Here is a 14,997-nt window from a genome sequence, read left to right on the forward strand (position 1 = left end):
CACCAGTAACATCTCTATTGTGAGACTTGTTGTTACTGTTTTTGGCATATCAAATGTCGAATACACCATGGGTAGCTTTCCAAGCTCTGTCGTTAGGGCAGGATACTCTCAGTAGTTTGCTGGGCTCTCTGAGAGGGATGGAGGAATTGAATCCAGGTCGGCCATGTGCAAGGCAAATGCCTAGTGGCTGTGCTACTGCTTCATCAACATAATGTTTGACATCTTAAAATACATTCTGCCTTCTCTGTTCCTCTCTCAATGAGGGTACTCTTGTTTGTTTGTTTGTTCGTTTGTGTATTTGTTTTTTGAGGTCTCTCAAGTGAAGCTTGTGGTAAGGAACTACTCTTGGCAATTTTTGGCCAACTGGACTATTAGTGTTAGGGTCTAGAGATGTAGTGCTGCTCCTTCCCTGCAGTGTAGGGGACCATACCACCCTAACAATGCTCAGGGATTACTCTTGGCTCTACACTCAGGAATCACACCTGGTAAAGATCAGAGGACCATATCTGGGATTAGGGATGTGATTTACCTGCCTACATGCAAGGCAAGAACCCCGGTCACTGTACTATCACTCTGATTACAACATATTCAGTTATTTAATATCTATATATATATGCCTCTCAGAGAGCCCGGTGAGTTACAGAGGGTATCCTGCCCACACGGAAGAGCCTGGCAAGCTCCCAGTGGCATATTTGATATGCCAAATACAGTAACAATAACAGGTCTCATTCCTCTGACCCTGAAAAGAGCCTCCAATTGTTGGTAAAAACCAGTAAGGAAAGACTGTTAAAATCGCAGGGCTGAGATGAATGGAGATGTTACTGGCACCCACTCAAGTAAATCAATGAACAGCAGGATGACAGTGATACAGTGACAGTGATCTTGCTCACGGATCTAGATGCTCCACAAAGATCATCATGAACCTGCCCTGTTTACTTTTATATTTACACTGCTTGACATTTGGTTCTCAACACATAATAGGTATTAACAAAAATATACTTATTCAGGAAAGGCTGGGGATAATTCAGTGGAAAATCCCTGCCTTAACATCATGTAGCCATGAGTTTTATCCTAGTCACTATACCATATGCACTAAACATGATCCCAAATGGTACTGCCATTTGGAATCCTTGATACCATAATAAAATGTATGATGTTGAGCATACCTTAACCAAGTGGATGCATATACTGCAATGAAAATATGCATAAGCACCACAACTCAAGCATGCAATTTCCAGTGGGTATGTACACTGATCCACATCCCAGTATACCTGCATCACAACCAAGTGTCTGACTCCCATAGAGCATTGCACCTAATTGTGTGAGCAACTCAGCCAGGTGCATTTGCTTCCCAATCATCACAACAGCAGCAAAACTAATGATAGGGAAAGGCAATGAAAATCATTTGCCTTATACATGGATTACTTAGTGTCCAAACCAGCACAATCAGTGGAACATATTGGATTAAAATATACTTTTTGAAAGTGAAAGGCAACCCTAGCATTTTTGTAAATGTCCCTTGCTTTTAAATTAATCTGAAAATACATTCTTTTAAATAGAACTTTTAATAAAATACTAAATAGATAATAACGCTTTAAATTCTATTTATCTTTTATTAACCCTACTATCATCTTCCAGAAGCCTTTTTGAATCTATTCTGGTCTGCTTCCATGAATTCTAATGAAATTTATTCTTGTCTTATATCCCTTGCTATCCTAGTACTTCAGCAGAGCGAAGACCTTCCCTTTGACTTAGCAAGCATTCAAATTTGTGCATATTAAGAAATCATTAAACTTCTACTGAATAAATATGTATATGGGATTTATTACAGAATTTTAAATATCAACAAGCACTAATAGAAGATCTACTGTAATCCAGACATTGTACTTGGGCACAATTATGTTAAATATAAATAAATAAAAACAAAACCAATTTAAGATTTAAGCTTAAAGACTCCATGCTTTACCTGGAAACCTTTTTAGTCTTTATTTCTGCAATTCGTTCTACCCCATTGTTTTCTAATCTGAACACTTCCTTAGAGGAAATAAGAGAATAACACCCAACACCCTGGTAATTGCAGATTAATCATATGCATCACAAACCCGAAGACAGCTTATTGAATTAAAAGTGTGCATGCCTCATAATTTATTTTTATTTTCTGGAAATTTGGCTTACCACTGCTATAATGTTGCACATGATTAATTATGCCATAAAATTTGTATGTCCAAGCTTATGTTTACTCCTGTATGAGGAGCCATGTCTGTTTTTCTGTATTCTATGGAGACTTCAATATGATGCATGTAGTTTCAATTTGCATGATATTTACATAAATTTGCATATACATACAACCTTATTAATTTTACATAAGAAGCACACCTAATTCTAATGATGTTCTAAGGATATAAAACATAAAAGAGGTACTATTGGAACAAATTGCATAGCATTGGAAGTTGATAAAAAGTACAAATGTATATTAAAAAAATTGTTTCCTCCTCATTGTTTAAAAATATTTCTTTGCAAAACATTCTACATTCCTCATCTTACTTGGGTCCTGAGTGAACATATTTAGATAAGTAGGTCAGAAATGATACAAGTCATGAAAAGAGACTGTTCTAGAACTTAAGGATAGTTTCAAAAGTCAAGGAAGCCTAACTGGAACACCATGTGCCCTTTCTATATATTTCTGATTATGGTTTAGCAAAATGTGAAAAAAAGGACAAAGGGTACTCTATTGTAAACAAGAGATATTCTCAAAGTCCTGTCCTGTTGTTTCCACCTACATCTATCATCTTCACACCTTTCTTGTTTCTAAATCATCATTCCCTCTCAGCATCAATCCTATTAGTTGATTCTGCTGAGAGCTAAAATACAAATCTAAGGAAGCCATTCAATGAAAAATTGCACTTTGAAAATAGATTATTGAGGTCAGGAATATGACTCAAGATCACATGACTTGTATGTGCATGCTGTTGATTTGAGTCATTACCAGTGGCATTACCAACACCTACCCCTTATACCTTCCCTACCCTCTTGACTGGAACTTGGCTGGACCTTGGATTAACCCTAGGTTTCTGGACACTATCACGACACTGGCAGCTCTTAGATATAACAAAAAAAAAAACCTCAGTTTTTTTTCTGTTGAAATACCTCTTTGTGCCATAGAGAGACAGAAGTAACAATATGTAATAATAAACAGTTGATTTTGACAATAGCAAGAGCCAGTTCTTATGATTAAATTGCTAAAACAATAAAACAGAAGAATTGTTCTGTGTTAAGAACTCCCCTTCTCTACCTAAAGAAGGATAACAAGTTAGGAATGCCTCTTGGAGTACCACTGAGCCATTTAGATAAACAATTGATCCATAAAAGCAATTAAAAACCACTAAAGTGAACACTTTCTATTCTTTAGGGACATTTGACTAGGTAGATTCTCTTTCTCAGTTGAAGGGTGAGGGGTGGGGGAAATTTATAAAGTGTCTATTGCAACTACTTCCAAGAGAGCAAATCAAAGTTTAAAACAACTATTACAACTTAATCTATGTTGGTAGGGTTCACATGTAGAATGAGACTAAATGCAGATTGTACTCTCAAAATCTAAAATAATTTAAAAAGTGTGATCCTTCAGATTACTGACAAACAGAAGCTTGAAAAAATAGGAAAACAAATTGAGTATAAAAACAAATAAACAGAGACATATAAACAAACTTCTGTAGAGATCCACAAGCTGCAGAGATTTCTCCAGATGCCCTGACAGGCTGAACCTCATTTCTGGGGCATCCAGAGCGGGAGCTGGTAAGCTCAGGACCAGTCCCCACAGAGCCCTAGCAACCAAGAACCTCCAGTAGGCAATAGCGGCCAAACTCATGGCCATCTCCATAGGCTCGTGATGAGTCCCTTACACATGTGAGTGAACCTGCTGAAAAATTCAGATATGCAACTTTTGTGACCAAAATCTCCAGGCTCTAGTGTAGTTGAGAATGAGTGACTACTTCCATTTATCTCCCTTTCCTGGAGCCTGGAAATCACACCCACGAACTGCCTTCGGTGCCATATAACCTCATTAAAAGCTGTGCTCCAGAGACGCACAAATAGATCTTAGAAGAGAACAACAAGCTGCATAAATGCCTCTAGATCCCCAAATCATTTCCGGTTGTACCACCCTATTTATCACTTGTATCACTTGTCATCCCTTTGTTCATCGATTTGTTTGAGCAGGTGCCAGTAACTTCTCCATTCATCCCTGTCGCGTGCTAGTGCAGCCCAATGAAGTCTGCTAGCTCCAGGAACACAAAGAATCTCAAACCATTCATTCAGGGTCTTGACGAAGAAGTCTGACCATCTCGTAGGTGGACAGCCATGCGGTCTTTTGACGTCCTTTGGAATCCAGTCAGTAACAGCTCTAGTCCAGTGGTCATCTCTAAATCGAATTATGTATCCAGCCCATTTGATTTTTGACAACTTGGCTAGCAAGACTGCGTCCCTGATTCTTGATCGTCCATGGAGGTTGGAACTCCAGATTCCTTCTCACTTGAGTGAAATGTGATATTCCAAACATTGCTCTTTCAATTCCTCTTTGGAATACCATCCTCATCCTGGTTCCGTAGTGCCCAGGTCTCTGAGGCATATGTTAGTGCAGGAAGAACAGTGGAGTCGAAAAGATGTGCCCTGAGCCAGAGGTTCTTCATCCTCTTATCCAATTCTTCAGTGCTGTTGAAGGCATTCCATGCCACTCTCTTCCTCCTGTGCAGTTCAGGTGTCAGGTCATTTGTCATGTTGAGTTCTCAAACTAGGTACACATAACTGCTACATTCGGAGATGTTCGTTCGGTTGAAGGCAAATGGAACAACAGGAACTAGTCCGTTTTTCATGAATATCATTTTCGTGAGATTCAGCTGCAGTCTGATGTTTCCACACTCACGGTCGAAGTCGGCCAGTATTTGTGCTGCTTGGCTGAGATTTGGTGTTATTAGAACAATGTCATCAGTGAAGCAGAGGTGGTGTAACTGTCGACCGTCTATCTTCACTCCCATTCCTTCCCATTCCAGTCATTGCATGATGTTCTCAAGAGTTGCACTGAAGTGTTTCAGTGAAATGGTGTTGCCCTGCTGAACCCCTCCTTTACGTCGATGATCACTTCCTTGTAGAATGGTGAGATCCTGGTAGTGAATCTGTAATTTGTAATACAGCTCATGGAGGATCCTAATGTACCGAGTTTGAATGCCCTGTTTGGCTAAGGATTTGATGGCTGCTTCAGTTTCAAGAGAAACAAAGGCCTTCTTTAAATCAATGAACGTTAGACAGAGCGGCATCTTGAACGCTCGAGAAACCTCAATGAGCTTGGTCACCATGTGGATATGGTCGATCATGCTGAATCCTTTTTAGAACCCAGCTTGCTTGCATGGTTGTCCTTCGTCTATTTATAATTTATAATTTTAGAATCCCTGAAGTTCATGGCTGCATTTGTGACTGCGCGAAATTTCATACTCTACTCCATTGATGTACCAAGAGCAACACACCACAATTAATGGCTTAAGGTAGTAGGCAATCAATCTCAATACAAAAAAAGAAGTAAATAAATATTAGCCCACTCTTATACTAGCCCAACATATTCGTAATCTCTTATACACGGGCTTAATGGCTCTAAGGTGAGATACAACAATCTTCACACACTTTCCTATAAGGAAAATTTTGGATCATTTCTAATGCGTTATTCATATCAAGCCATAGAAAATAAATTACTTAGGAGCAGGTCTTGGGGGCAGGCTTGGGTTGTGGTGGTAAAATTTGAAATAATGTGCTGGGAAGGTGTTATAATGGTGGTATTGGTGTTGGAATATTGAATGTAATAAATTATTGTGAACAACTTTATAAAATAAAATAAAATTTAGGAGAAAAAACAAAAATAAGCATTGATAAGAACCTGTCCTGTTTGTACTTTGTCACTAGCTGAGTAAACTAATTTCAAGAACAGACTGGGGAATAAGTGACTGCTACATCAAGACTAGAAGATTCTTTTACTGCTTTGTCCAAATTAATTTCTCCAAAGTTAATTTCTAGTTTTACCTTAATCATCTCAGTCCAAAAAAATCCCTTTCAAAATTTCTTTTGCTTATTTTTTTATGAGATTCATCCATGCCACTTTAATTTATTCTTTCTATAGCTGTGTATTGTTGCCTTTAAAAAATACATTAGTCTGGGTCTGGAGAGTTTAAAAAAAAACTCACTATGAATGATGTATGATGAATAGATTAAAGGAAATAGAGGTTTCAAGATTGTTTTGGCCTTGCAATGGTTTGGGCAGGAAGAGATGACAGAATAGATTAAAGCATTGATTGCAGATTTGTGGAAACAATGGATCATTTTGGGATGTGGTAAATGATTGAACATGAATTGTGAGAAAGAGCAAAAAGTCAAGGATAATGATGGAATTTCTGACAACTAATGCACAGAATTCTGGATATAGAACTTGTTCAGTGGGTTACGCAGAGTTCAATTTTGGACATGTATAGTGTAAAGCAATTTGATTCAAGTACATGGAAACAACAGAGTCCAATAGCCACAGACGAGACACAATAGGAAAAAAATAGCTATTCCATTTGAGCATAAGGATTTTTTTTCCTTTGGACCCCTAAGAGGGAAAATGGTTTTGACAGAGCTCTTTTAGAGTGGTATGTCCACTTAGATCTGTTTCTCTATTGACAATCAGAGCTATGCCTAACACACACAACCTGCACAAGTTAGATTTTCTTGATAATTATTGAATTCTTTCTTCCTGGCCAAGGGTTTAGCTACCAAAATCATAGTCTACTTTCCATGACATTCTGTCTGTGCTACTCATGTGATGACTAATCTCTAACATCATGACTGGGATACTAAGGGGGAACTGAGGACATAATTTTTCCACAGCCCAGGTCTCCTTGTCAGGGTGGGAAGTAGGGCAATAACAATAATACATCAGCTGCATAAAGCACCATGAGTTCACATACACATATAATAGTAAAAAATTTAAAGTTAGAAGTGTCATTTAGCTTAAATTATTATATTAAATTAATCAGAGAAAATGTTTGTTTTTTGATGTGAAATGATCTAACAAAACAGAAACTTTAACAAAATTTGTTGTGAAATGGTGTTCATGTATGTGTGTGCATTCATGCTTGTGTGCATGCGTGCATGCTCACATGCGTGTGTGTGTGTGTGTGTGTGTGTGTGTGTGTGGTGGGTGGGTTTGTGGTGCTGGCAGGGGTTGTGTTATAAATGGTCAGGAATGAAAATGCAAATTCATCGCACACTTAAACACATATACACCTTTGAAGCACCAAGAAAAACAAACAACAAACCATAAAAACAGCCTCACAAACTTCCCATTGAATCAGCTATTTTGCTTCTATGTTCCACCTGTCCTCCTCATCATTGTTTTAATTTCTAAGGGAAACTTATCTCTCTGACAAGTATATCAGTTTCTTCAAGCACTTAGTGATACAACCTGGACTTCCAAGTCTGAACAGTGACCAGCCTTATCTCTATTCAACTTGTGAAATAGAAGATGAGGGGAAAGGATAAGGGAATTGTTTTATTGACTGTATTGCAGAGGCCATGCTGTGAACTCCCCTTCTCTGGCTACATGACATGGTCCCCTGGGAGAGACTGCCCCCTAATGGTACAAAGGAAGAAACTAAATAACCACTTGCACTTAGCTGTACAGTGTTCAATTCCCAAAGTGATCCAAATCAAATCATGCACATTAGCATAAAAAGTACAACATCACTAATTTTAACTAATGCACATCTTAATACCACAGTATAATTATTCATCTTAATTAAACATTAAATATGAATTTGACATAAAATTCAAGATTTTTTATAAAGAATTTTTATACCCTTGTATGTTTACTAGAAATCATACCAAATTTTTTCGACTCAATTTTTAAAGTTCTTATTTTCATTTGTTGGCATATCTTCACTTTTCTTTGAGTAAATATGAATTTTTGAGATCTTCAACATGATTTTTTAGCATTTTTTAAAATTTAGCAAGTGTTCTAAAAATAGGTAATGACAAATCTCTAATATTTAATGTAGAACAAATTTATTGTTTTACCGTTACTATTTTCACATGTCTTAGATATAAATTTAAATACTTTTAGGTACAAAAACTTAGTGAAAAGTTTCTACATGTTATAGTCTTCCAATAAACTATGATTGTGAAATCAATTTTTTAAGAACTATCTTACAGTGAACTATTAATATAAAAATAATTGGTGGAGGAGAATGGGCACTGGTGGGGGGATGGGTAAACGATCATTGTGTGACTGAAATGCAAACATGAAAGTTCGTAAGTTTGTAACTGTAGCTCATGATGATTCACTAATAACAAAATATAAAAAAAAACGTTAAAAAATTTAGGGTCTGGAGCCATAGCACAGAAGGCAGAGCATTTACCTTGCACTCGGCTGCCGCGGGTTCTATTCCCAGCATCCCATATGGTCCCCCGATCACCGCTAGGAGTAATTCCTGAGTGCAGAGCCAGGAGTAACGCCTAAGCATGGCCGGGTGTAACACAAAAAGCCAAAAGGAAAAAAAAGTAAAAATATTAAAAAAAATTAAATTATGCTGATAAGGAATATTGGTGTTTTTGTATAGATATCTATGTAAATATTTAATCACTAGAAAAAGAATACATTGATATATCAATTTATTTTATAGAGAGGTTAAAAAAAATCTCTAACTCATCTTTGTGTGCCTTTACATAAATTTACATTTTATTGGAACATACTTTGGTATGTAAGGTGGAACAACTACAGAATTAGTTGCCATATTAAAGAAAGTCACTCATAATTACTTTATCTTAATAACACGCTTTTTTTCATACAAATATTAGTTTTCTGATCAATTTATAGTAGAAAGATAAGTTAAAATTAAATCTGCTGTCATATCACTGATGAAATACAAAACAGCATCCTAGGAATCTTCTGTAAATATATCTTTGATTATCAGGATGGCATGTAGATGAATAGATAATGCTAGCTATCCATATACAGGTAGCATGAATATACCAGGTAGCATGAATATACCAGGAAATTTGCTGAGGAAACTTCAGTTTCTTCCAATTGATCACCACTTTTTCTAAGTAAATGCAATAATAAGACTGCAAATTATAGACATTACTACAATATGTAATGAATGAAATTAATTAATTTATACCCTATTACTGCATCACTGTCATCCTGTTGTTCATCGATTTACTCGAGCAAACACCAGTAGTGTCTCTATTCCTCCCAGCCCTGAGATTTTAGCAGCCTCTCCTAACTCTCATCTTTCCCAATGATTGGAGGCTCTTTCAGGGTCAGGGGAATGAGACCTATGATTACTGTTTTTGGCATATCAAATACGCCAAGAGTTGTTTGCCAGGATCTGCCCATGTGGGCAGGGGCAGGATACTCTTGGTAGCTTGCTTGGCGGGCTCTCTGAGAGGGGGATATATATATATGTATATATATATGTGTGTGTGTATATATATACATATATATACACACACACCACACACACACATATATACATATGTGGTGTGTGGTATGTGTGTATATATATATCATAGAGAGTAGTAGTATATATTACTCTCTATGATTTGTTGCCTACTGAGTGAACGCCATCAAATAGGGTGTGGTAATTATGGAAATTGGGCAGGAAGTGTCTTATAATGTGTTGCGCAGCTGCAAAGTGACTTGGAGCATGGGGATGGTTGGGTAGTGGAAGTCTGCCGCTGCCAGGGCTGGGTCCCTTGGGGCCGGGACTGTTCTCCCCCGCTCCCCTCCAGGGTGCCCCAAGTGAAAACAGCCTTGCTTGGGTTCCGGTGTTGTGGCTATGGGGGCCTCATTTTATACTCCTGTCTGGGAGGAGTATAAATGAGATTATCTGGTGCCGACAGGGTCTGGTTTATGGGTGTGATCCCTGAGTCACTGGAGATTGGGAGATGGCAGGCAGAGGATCTCTGCTTCCTGGTCCCATTGAGTCCAGAGTCAAAGGTCACAAAGTCCTGTATGTGGGTTCTGTTGGACTTCATTCATGCGTGAGGCTCGGCCAGAGGGTCTGGAAAGCGGCCTGGAGCATGGCAGCAGTTGGGTAGTGGAGATCGGCTGCCAGGGCTGGGTCTCTTGGGGCGGAGAGGGTTCTCACCCGCACCCCTCTGGGTTGACCGGAGTGAAAACAGCCTTGTGCTTAGAATATGCTCAGAATTAAAAATATTATAATTCTGAACTTTTAAAACTGGGTTGATAATGTGTTTTTATCTATAGAGATATGGTTAGGTCTTGCATAACAAAGGATAATTTAAAAAAAAATACTCATTAAACTTGTCTCCAATACCATTTTTGCTTGTATTTTAGGTATAACAGTTGTTTAAAGAAACTAAAACACTGTCATTGTATTTGAATATGTCAATTACTGTATAATACAATATACTAAGATAAAAAATGAACTTTAATTGTGCTATCAATTACAAAAATAAGTGACCTCTACTATTTAAAGGCTACAGTCTAAACAATTATAACCTTTCTTCTTTATCTGATAAGTCACTTGCATCACTAAAATATCTTATTCAATGCTAAAAATATAAAGTTAGACTGAAATAGAATTGTTTTATTTGGGGCTTCAAAATATTTCTGGAAGAGGATTGTTGCATCATCATTGTATTTTGACATTTTACATTTTATAACCACATCAATCAGAGCAAATGCTTTCTTTAATATTTTCTTTTGCATTTGAATTAGCTCTGTCTATAAGTCAGCCTCTTCATTAGCCCTTCTTCCACTTTTAGCAAATAGTTATTTGAAAATACTTTTCCTCGATACTGAAATAAAACTTCTGCTGTCTGTTGGGTAGCAATATGCCAGAGTTAGGTAAGCTCAGTTGGTGAAGTTTAGTCCTAATTAGGATGGTTTCCACGAGCTGGTGGAACTGTTATTGTCACAAGCAGGAAGTGCACTAGACAGGTGGTTTCAGAGACAGGCTATAAAGAATGTGCAGCACATAATAAAGTCACCAGAGACCAGCCTACACACAGATTCTGATGCTCTTTCTGAAGTTGACCTTTTCACAGAAAATGGGTCTTACCTTATCCTTCTGATAAATGCAAGCCTAAGTCACAGAATCATGACCTTTGAACATATGGGCTGGCTTTCAACAGACTGCCTATTAATTCCAAGCAAGGAAAGAACACAGGGTGACAGTCACTTGCGATCATTATTTTCATGTGCAGACTGTTGGCAGCAGTCTTTTTTCTTTTCTTTTCTTTTTTCACTGTAGCTTTATTTAGATACACGTTGTCATAAAGTCAATTGCCAATCCGATGCACTGTGGTTCTATAATTGAAATTTCCTTGAGGACTAGTTTAAGAAGTATAGTCAGTGTGATGATCCAGAATGCACAACCTCAGTTGTTTGTATGCTTGAAACCATCATATTTTCACTGAGTAATTTTAAACAGATTACAATGCTTGGTGAGTTTCTGGCCCACATACCTTAATAATATGTCATAGAAGATCAACTAAACCTAGTGTGTAAAAATAATTTCATAAAATGTACAAATCAGATGAGCATGCCTTGAATTTATACTACTGTGATTCATGTCAATTATTTCTCAATAAAAATAACAGTAATTTTTATGAACGAATGGACCAATTTTAAATGTATAAAAATCTCTCTTTTTTGAGGGGGAGGAAGGTTCTTGTAGATGGTTTCTACATGCCTAGCTACTTAGCTATGTTTAGGGCTTCTGACTCTGTGCTCTAGCATCACTCCTGACTAGAATCAGGGGATCATATGGGGTGTAGAGAAATCAAACCGAGGTTAGCTGCTTACAAGGTGCTATCTCTTCAGTCCCTAAGTGTATACAATCTTAATATCATTTCTCATACATATTGAAATGTTGCCATTAATTATCTATAGTGCTTACTTCCATTTCCTGAATTTTATTTTATCCAAATAAAGTTTCAAACTATCTTTAAAAACTCTTGAATACTTTTTTCTCCATAACTAGAGATAGAAATATATTGTGTTTCTTCTATCATAACTCAGACCTTGCCAATGTGATCTTGGACAGGCCTAAGGAATATTTCCTTTACATTTTCCTTCTTCAGTATTCCTTCTGTTTTTCTCTTAGCCCCCTGTTATTCAATTATCTTTTTTTCAGAATATAGTCTAATTTTATCAAATGAAATCTGATTTTTCTTTCTCCTTCCTTCCTTCCTTCCTTCCTTCCTTCCTTCCTTCCTTCCTTCCTTCCTTCCTTCCTTCCTTCCTTCTCTCTCTCTCTCTCTCTCTTTCTTTCTTTCTTTCTTTCTTTCTTTCTTTCTTTCTTTCTTTCTTTCTTTCTTTCTTTCTTTCTTTCTTTCTCTCTCTTTCTTTCTCTCTTTCTCTTTCTTCCTTTTTTATCTTTTGCTATGGGTGGGGAGAATAGTTGTGGTCATACCTGACAGTGCTCAGGGGTTATTTCTAGCTTTGTATTCAGGAATTACTTCAGGTGGCCTAGGGGACCATGTGGGATGCCAGAGATTGAACCTGGGTGGCTTGTGGACAAGGTAAACATATTATCTGCTCTATTTTCTCTGGCTCTTGATCTCTATCTTGTCAATTAGTATTTGGACTTCAGAACTCTTTGATTAGCCATATACAATAGCTCTTATCCCATGTTTATGATTCTCAATCTCAAAGAGACATTTTCTGGATTTCCATCACAAAATTTCACGTTTTAGTACATATTGTCTAATTTTGTGAGTTCTCCACCATCATTTGGAATTTCCATTGACCTCATTAAGAAAAGCTCCATGAAATTTGCTTTGAACTCTCCTTATTGGAAGCATCACATTCATGTTCATCTTGATCTGCTGGTATGAATGCAAAAACATCTTTACCCATGAACATATACTCCAGCCCTCTCTTTTTACTAGTTTTGTGTTTTGCGAAATTTTTAAAAGCATTTTATGCACCATTTGTATTGGTAAAATGAAGAGCTTAAAACTATTGTTTTAATTAATAGAATGGTGCATAGGAATCCACACTTGACACATGGTTACTATTAAAGCCATCATCATCATCATCATCATCATCATCATCATCATCATCATCATCCCGTTGATCGTTGAATTTCTCGAGCAGTCTAAGTAATGTCTACATTCATCCTACCCTGAGATTGTAGAAGCTTCTCTTTACACATCCTTTAAATGGTGCCGCATTGGAGGCTCTTTTAGGGTCAGAGGAATGAGATCCATCATTGCTACTGGTTTTGGCATATGAATACTCCATGGAGAGCATGGGGACTATTCGAGGCTCTCCCATGTGGGTAGGAAACTCTCGGTAGCTTGCCAGGCTCTCCCAGAGAGAGAACTAAGCCAAAAGATTCTGGGAGCTTGGTGTTATAGTCTCGATGTTGGCTGTTGGTGGAATTACACAGCAACGGGGGCAGTCCATGGATGTGACCACCTAGCTACTGGAAAATGTGGAATCTGAGTGGAAGAGGCCCAGTCCCTATCCAAGCAGGCTTGGAGGTCTCAGCCCTGGGTCCCACACACCTGGGTTCCTCTGCTGGTTCCTTCATTGTCCGAACCTGTGAAGAGGAGCCTTGAGCATGGCTGTGGCTAGGCTCTGGAGGGCCAGGGAGGGAAGCTGAGGCCCACCCCTTCGAGGGGCCTTGGGAAAGAAAGCCAGGCTCGGGGGCAAGAGACTCTGCGTGGCATGCTTCTGGGAGCTTGGTGTTAAAAAAATAGTAACATCAATTAAAGCCATACTGATCTTTAAACATATATTCTACACTTGATCTTAGCCAAAAGGCCGAGAAGTGATAAAACATATATTCTAAAAGAAAACATCTTCCATCTTCAATACAATATCTTGAATCAAGACATGGAAGGATGTTTGAGTTTTTTTTTATTATTTCCAATATGATTTTATTCTTTTATTTCTTTTTAGAGAATCACTGTGATGTACAGTTACAAACTTATGAACTTTTGTGTTTGCATTTCACTCATACCGTGATCGTTTACCCATCCCTCCACCAGTGCCCATTCACCTCCATCAGTGATTCCAGTATCCCTCTCACCACCCCCACCCCATCCCCCACCACCCCACCCTGCCTCTGTGGCAGGGCATTCCCCTTTGTTCTCTCTCCTTTTGGGTGTTGTAGTTTGCAATAGAGTTATCGAGTTTGACTTTGTGCTGGCTCTCTAAACAGAAACACTCCTAGGCTCAATTTAATGACAAGCTCACTCTCACATCAGAAAACAGAACACTAAATCTGAGGCAAGAATTGTAATTTCTAATCTTCATACATGTCAAAACATTCCCCCTTTCTACATAAAAATTACCCAATCTGAGAGTCAGGAATGGTGCTTCAAAACAGTGTGAACAGCAATAGGTACTGATCCCAGAAGCCTGTACCTAGAACTTTAAGCAGTCAGCAATAAGCAAAGTATGTCTCATGACTTATCTTAAGCAGCCATGAATATTTTGATATCACTCCATCTTGTATCTATTATTTATTTTGTTCTTCATAAATTTAAAATAAATTTAGTACTCCATTAAAACTATGTACCCTTCTTGGAGCTGCACATTGTCTCTGTGACTTCCTCCTGCAATGTTCTGTCTTGTTCCCTGTTGATCCTATACCACTGCTTTCAAAGTATAGCTAAGTGATTGATGCTGGGGAGAATAATATTTAAGCTAGTGTCCACATATTTGCTATTTAAATATCATCAAGGCTTCACAATTCTACCTCCACTATGTATACAGAATACACGGTAGAATTCCCTCCTCTGACTCAGTGGTTAATCTCAGTTGTGACAACTATAATTTTGTATGAATGGGTTAAAATGTCAGATGGTGAATCTGAACTATGGTGGTTCTCTCTGCTGAATTTAGGGAAAACAGGAAGTCCTCCTCTACCTGATTTTGGGTAAAAGGAAAGCTATTTTTCTTAGCATGATAGATCATGGAAGTCTGGGGATGACACC

The 14,997-nt window shown here is 37.9% G+C and overlaps 1 pseudogene; it reads right to left on the reverse strand.

The window, feature by feature from the left end:
• Window positions 1-13,731: 13,731 nt before the first annotated feature.
• On the reverse strand, window positions 13,732-13,831 carry LOC129400311 (U2 spliceosomal RNA; annotated as a pseudogene).
• Between the last annotated feature and the right edge of the window lie 1,166 nt (window positions 13,832-14,997).

The sequence above is a fragment of the Sorex araneus genome, chromosome X (assembly GCF_027595985.1).
Source record: "Sorex araneus isolate mSorAra2 chromosome X, mSorAra2.pri, whole genome shotgun sequence".
Lineage (NCBI taxonomy): Eukaryota > Metazoa > Chordata > Mammalia > Eulipotyphla > Soricidae > Sorex > Sorex araneus.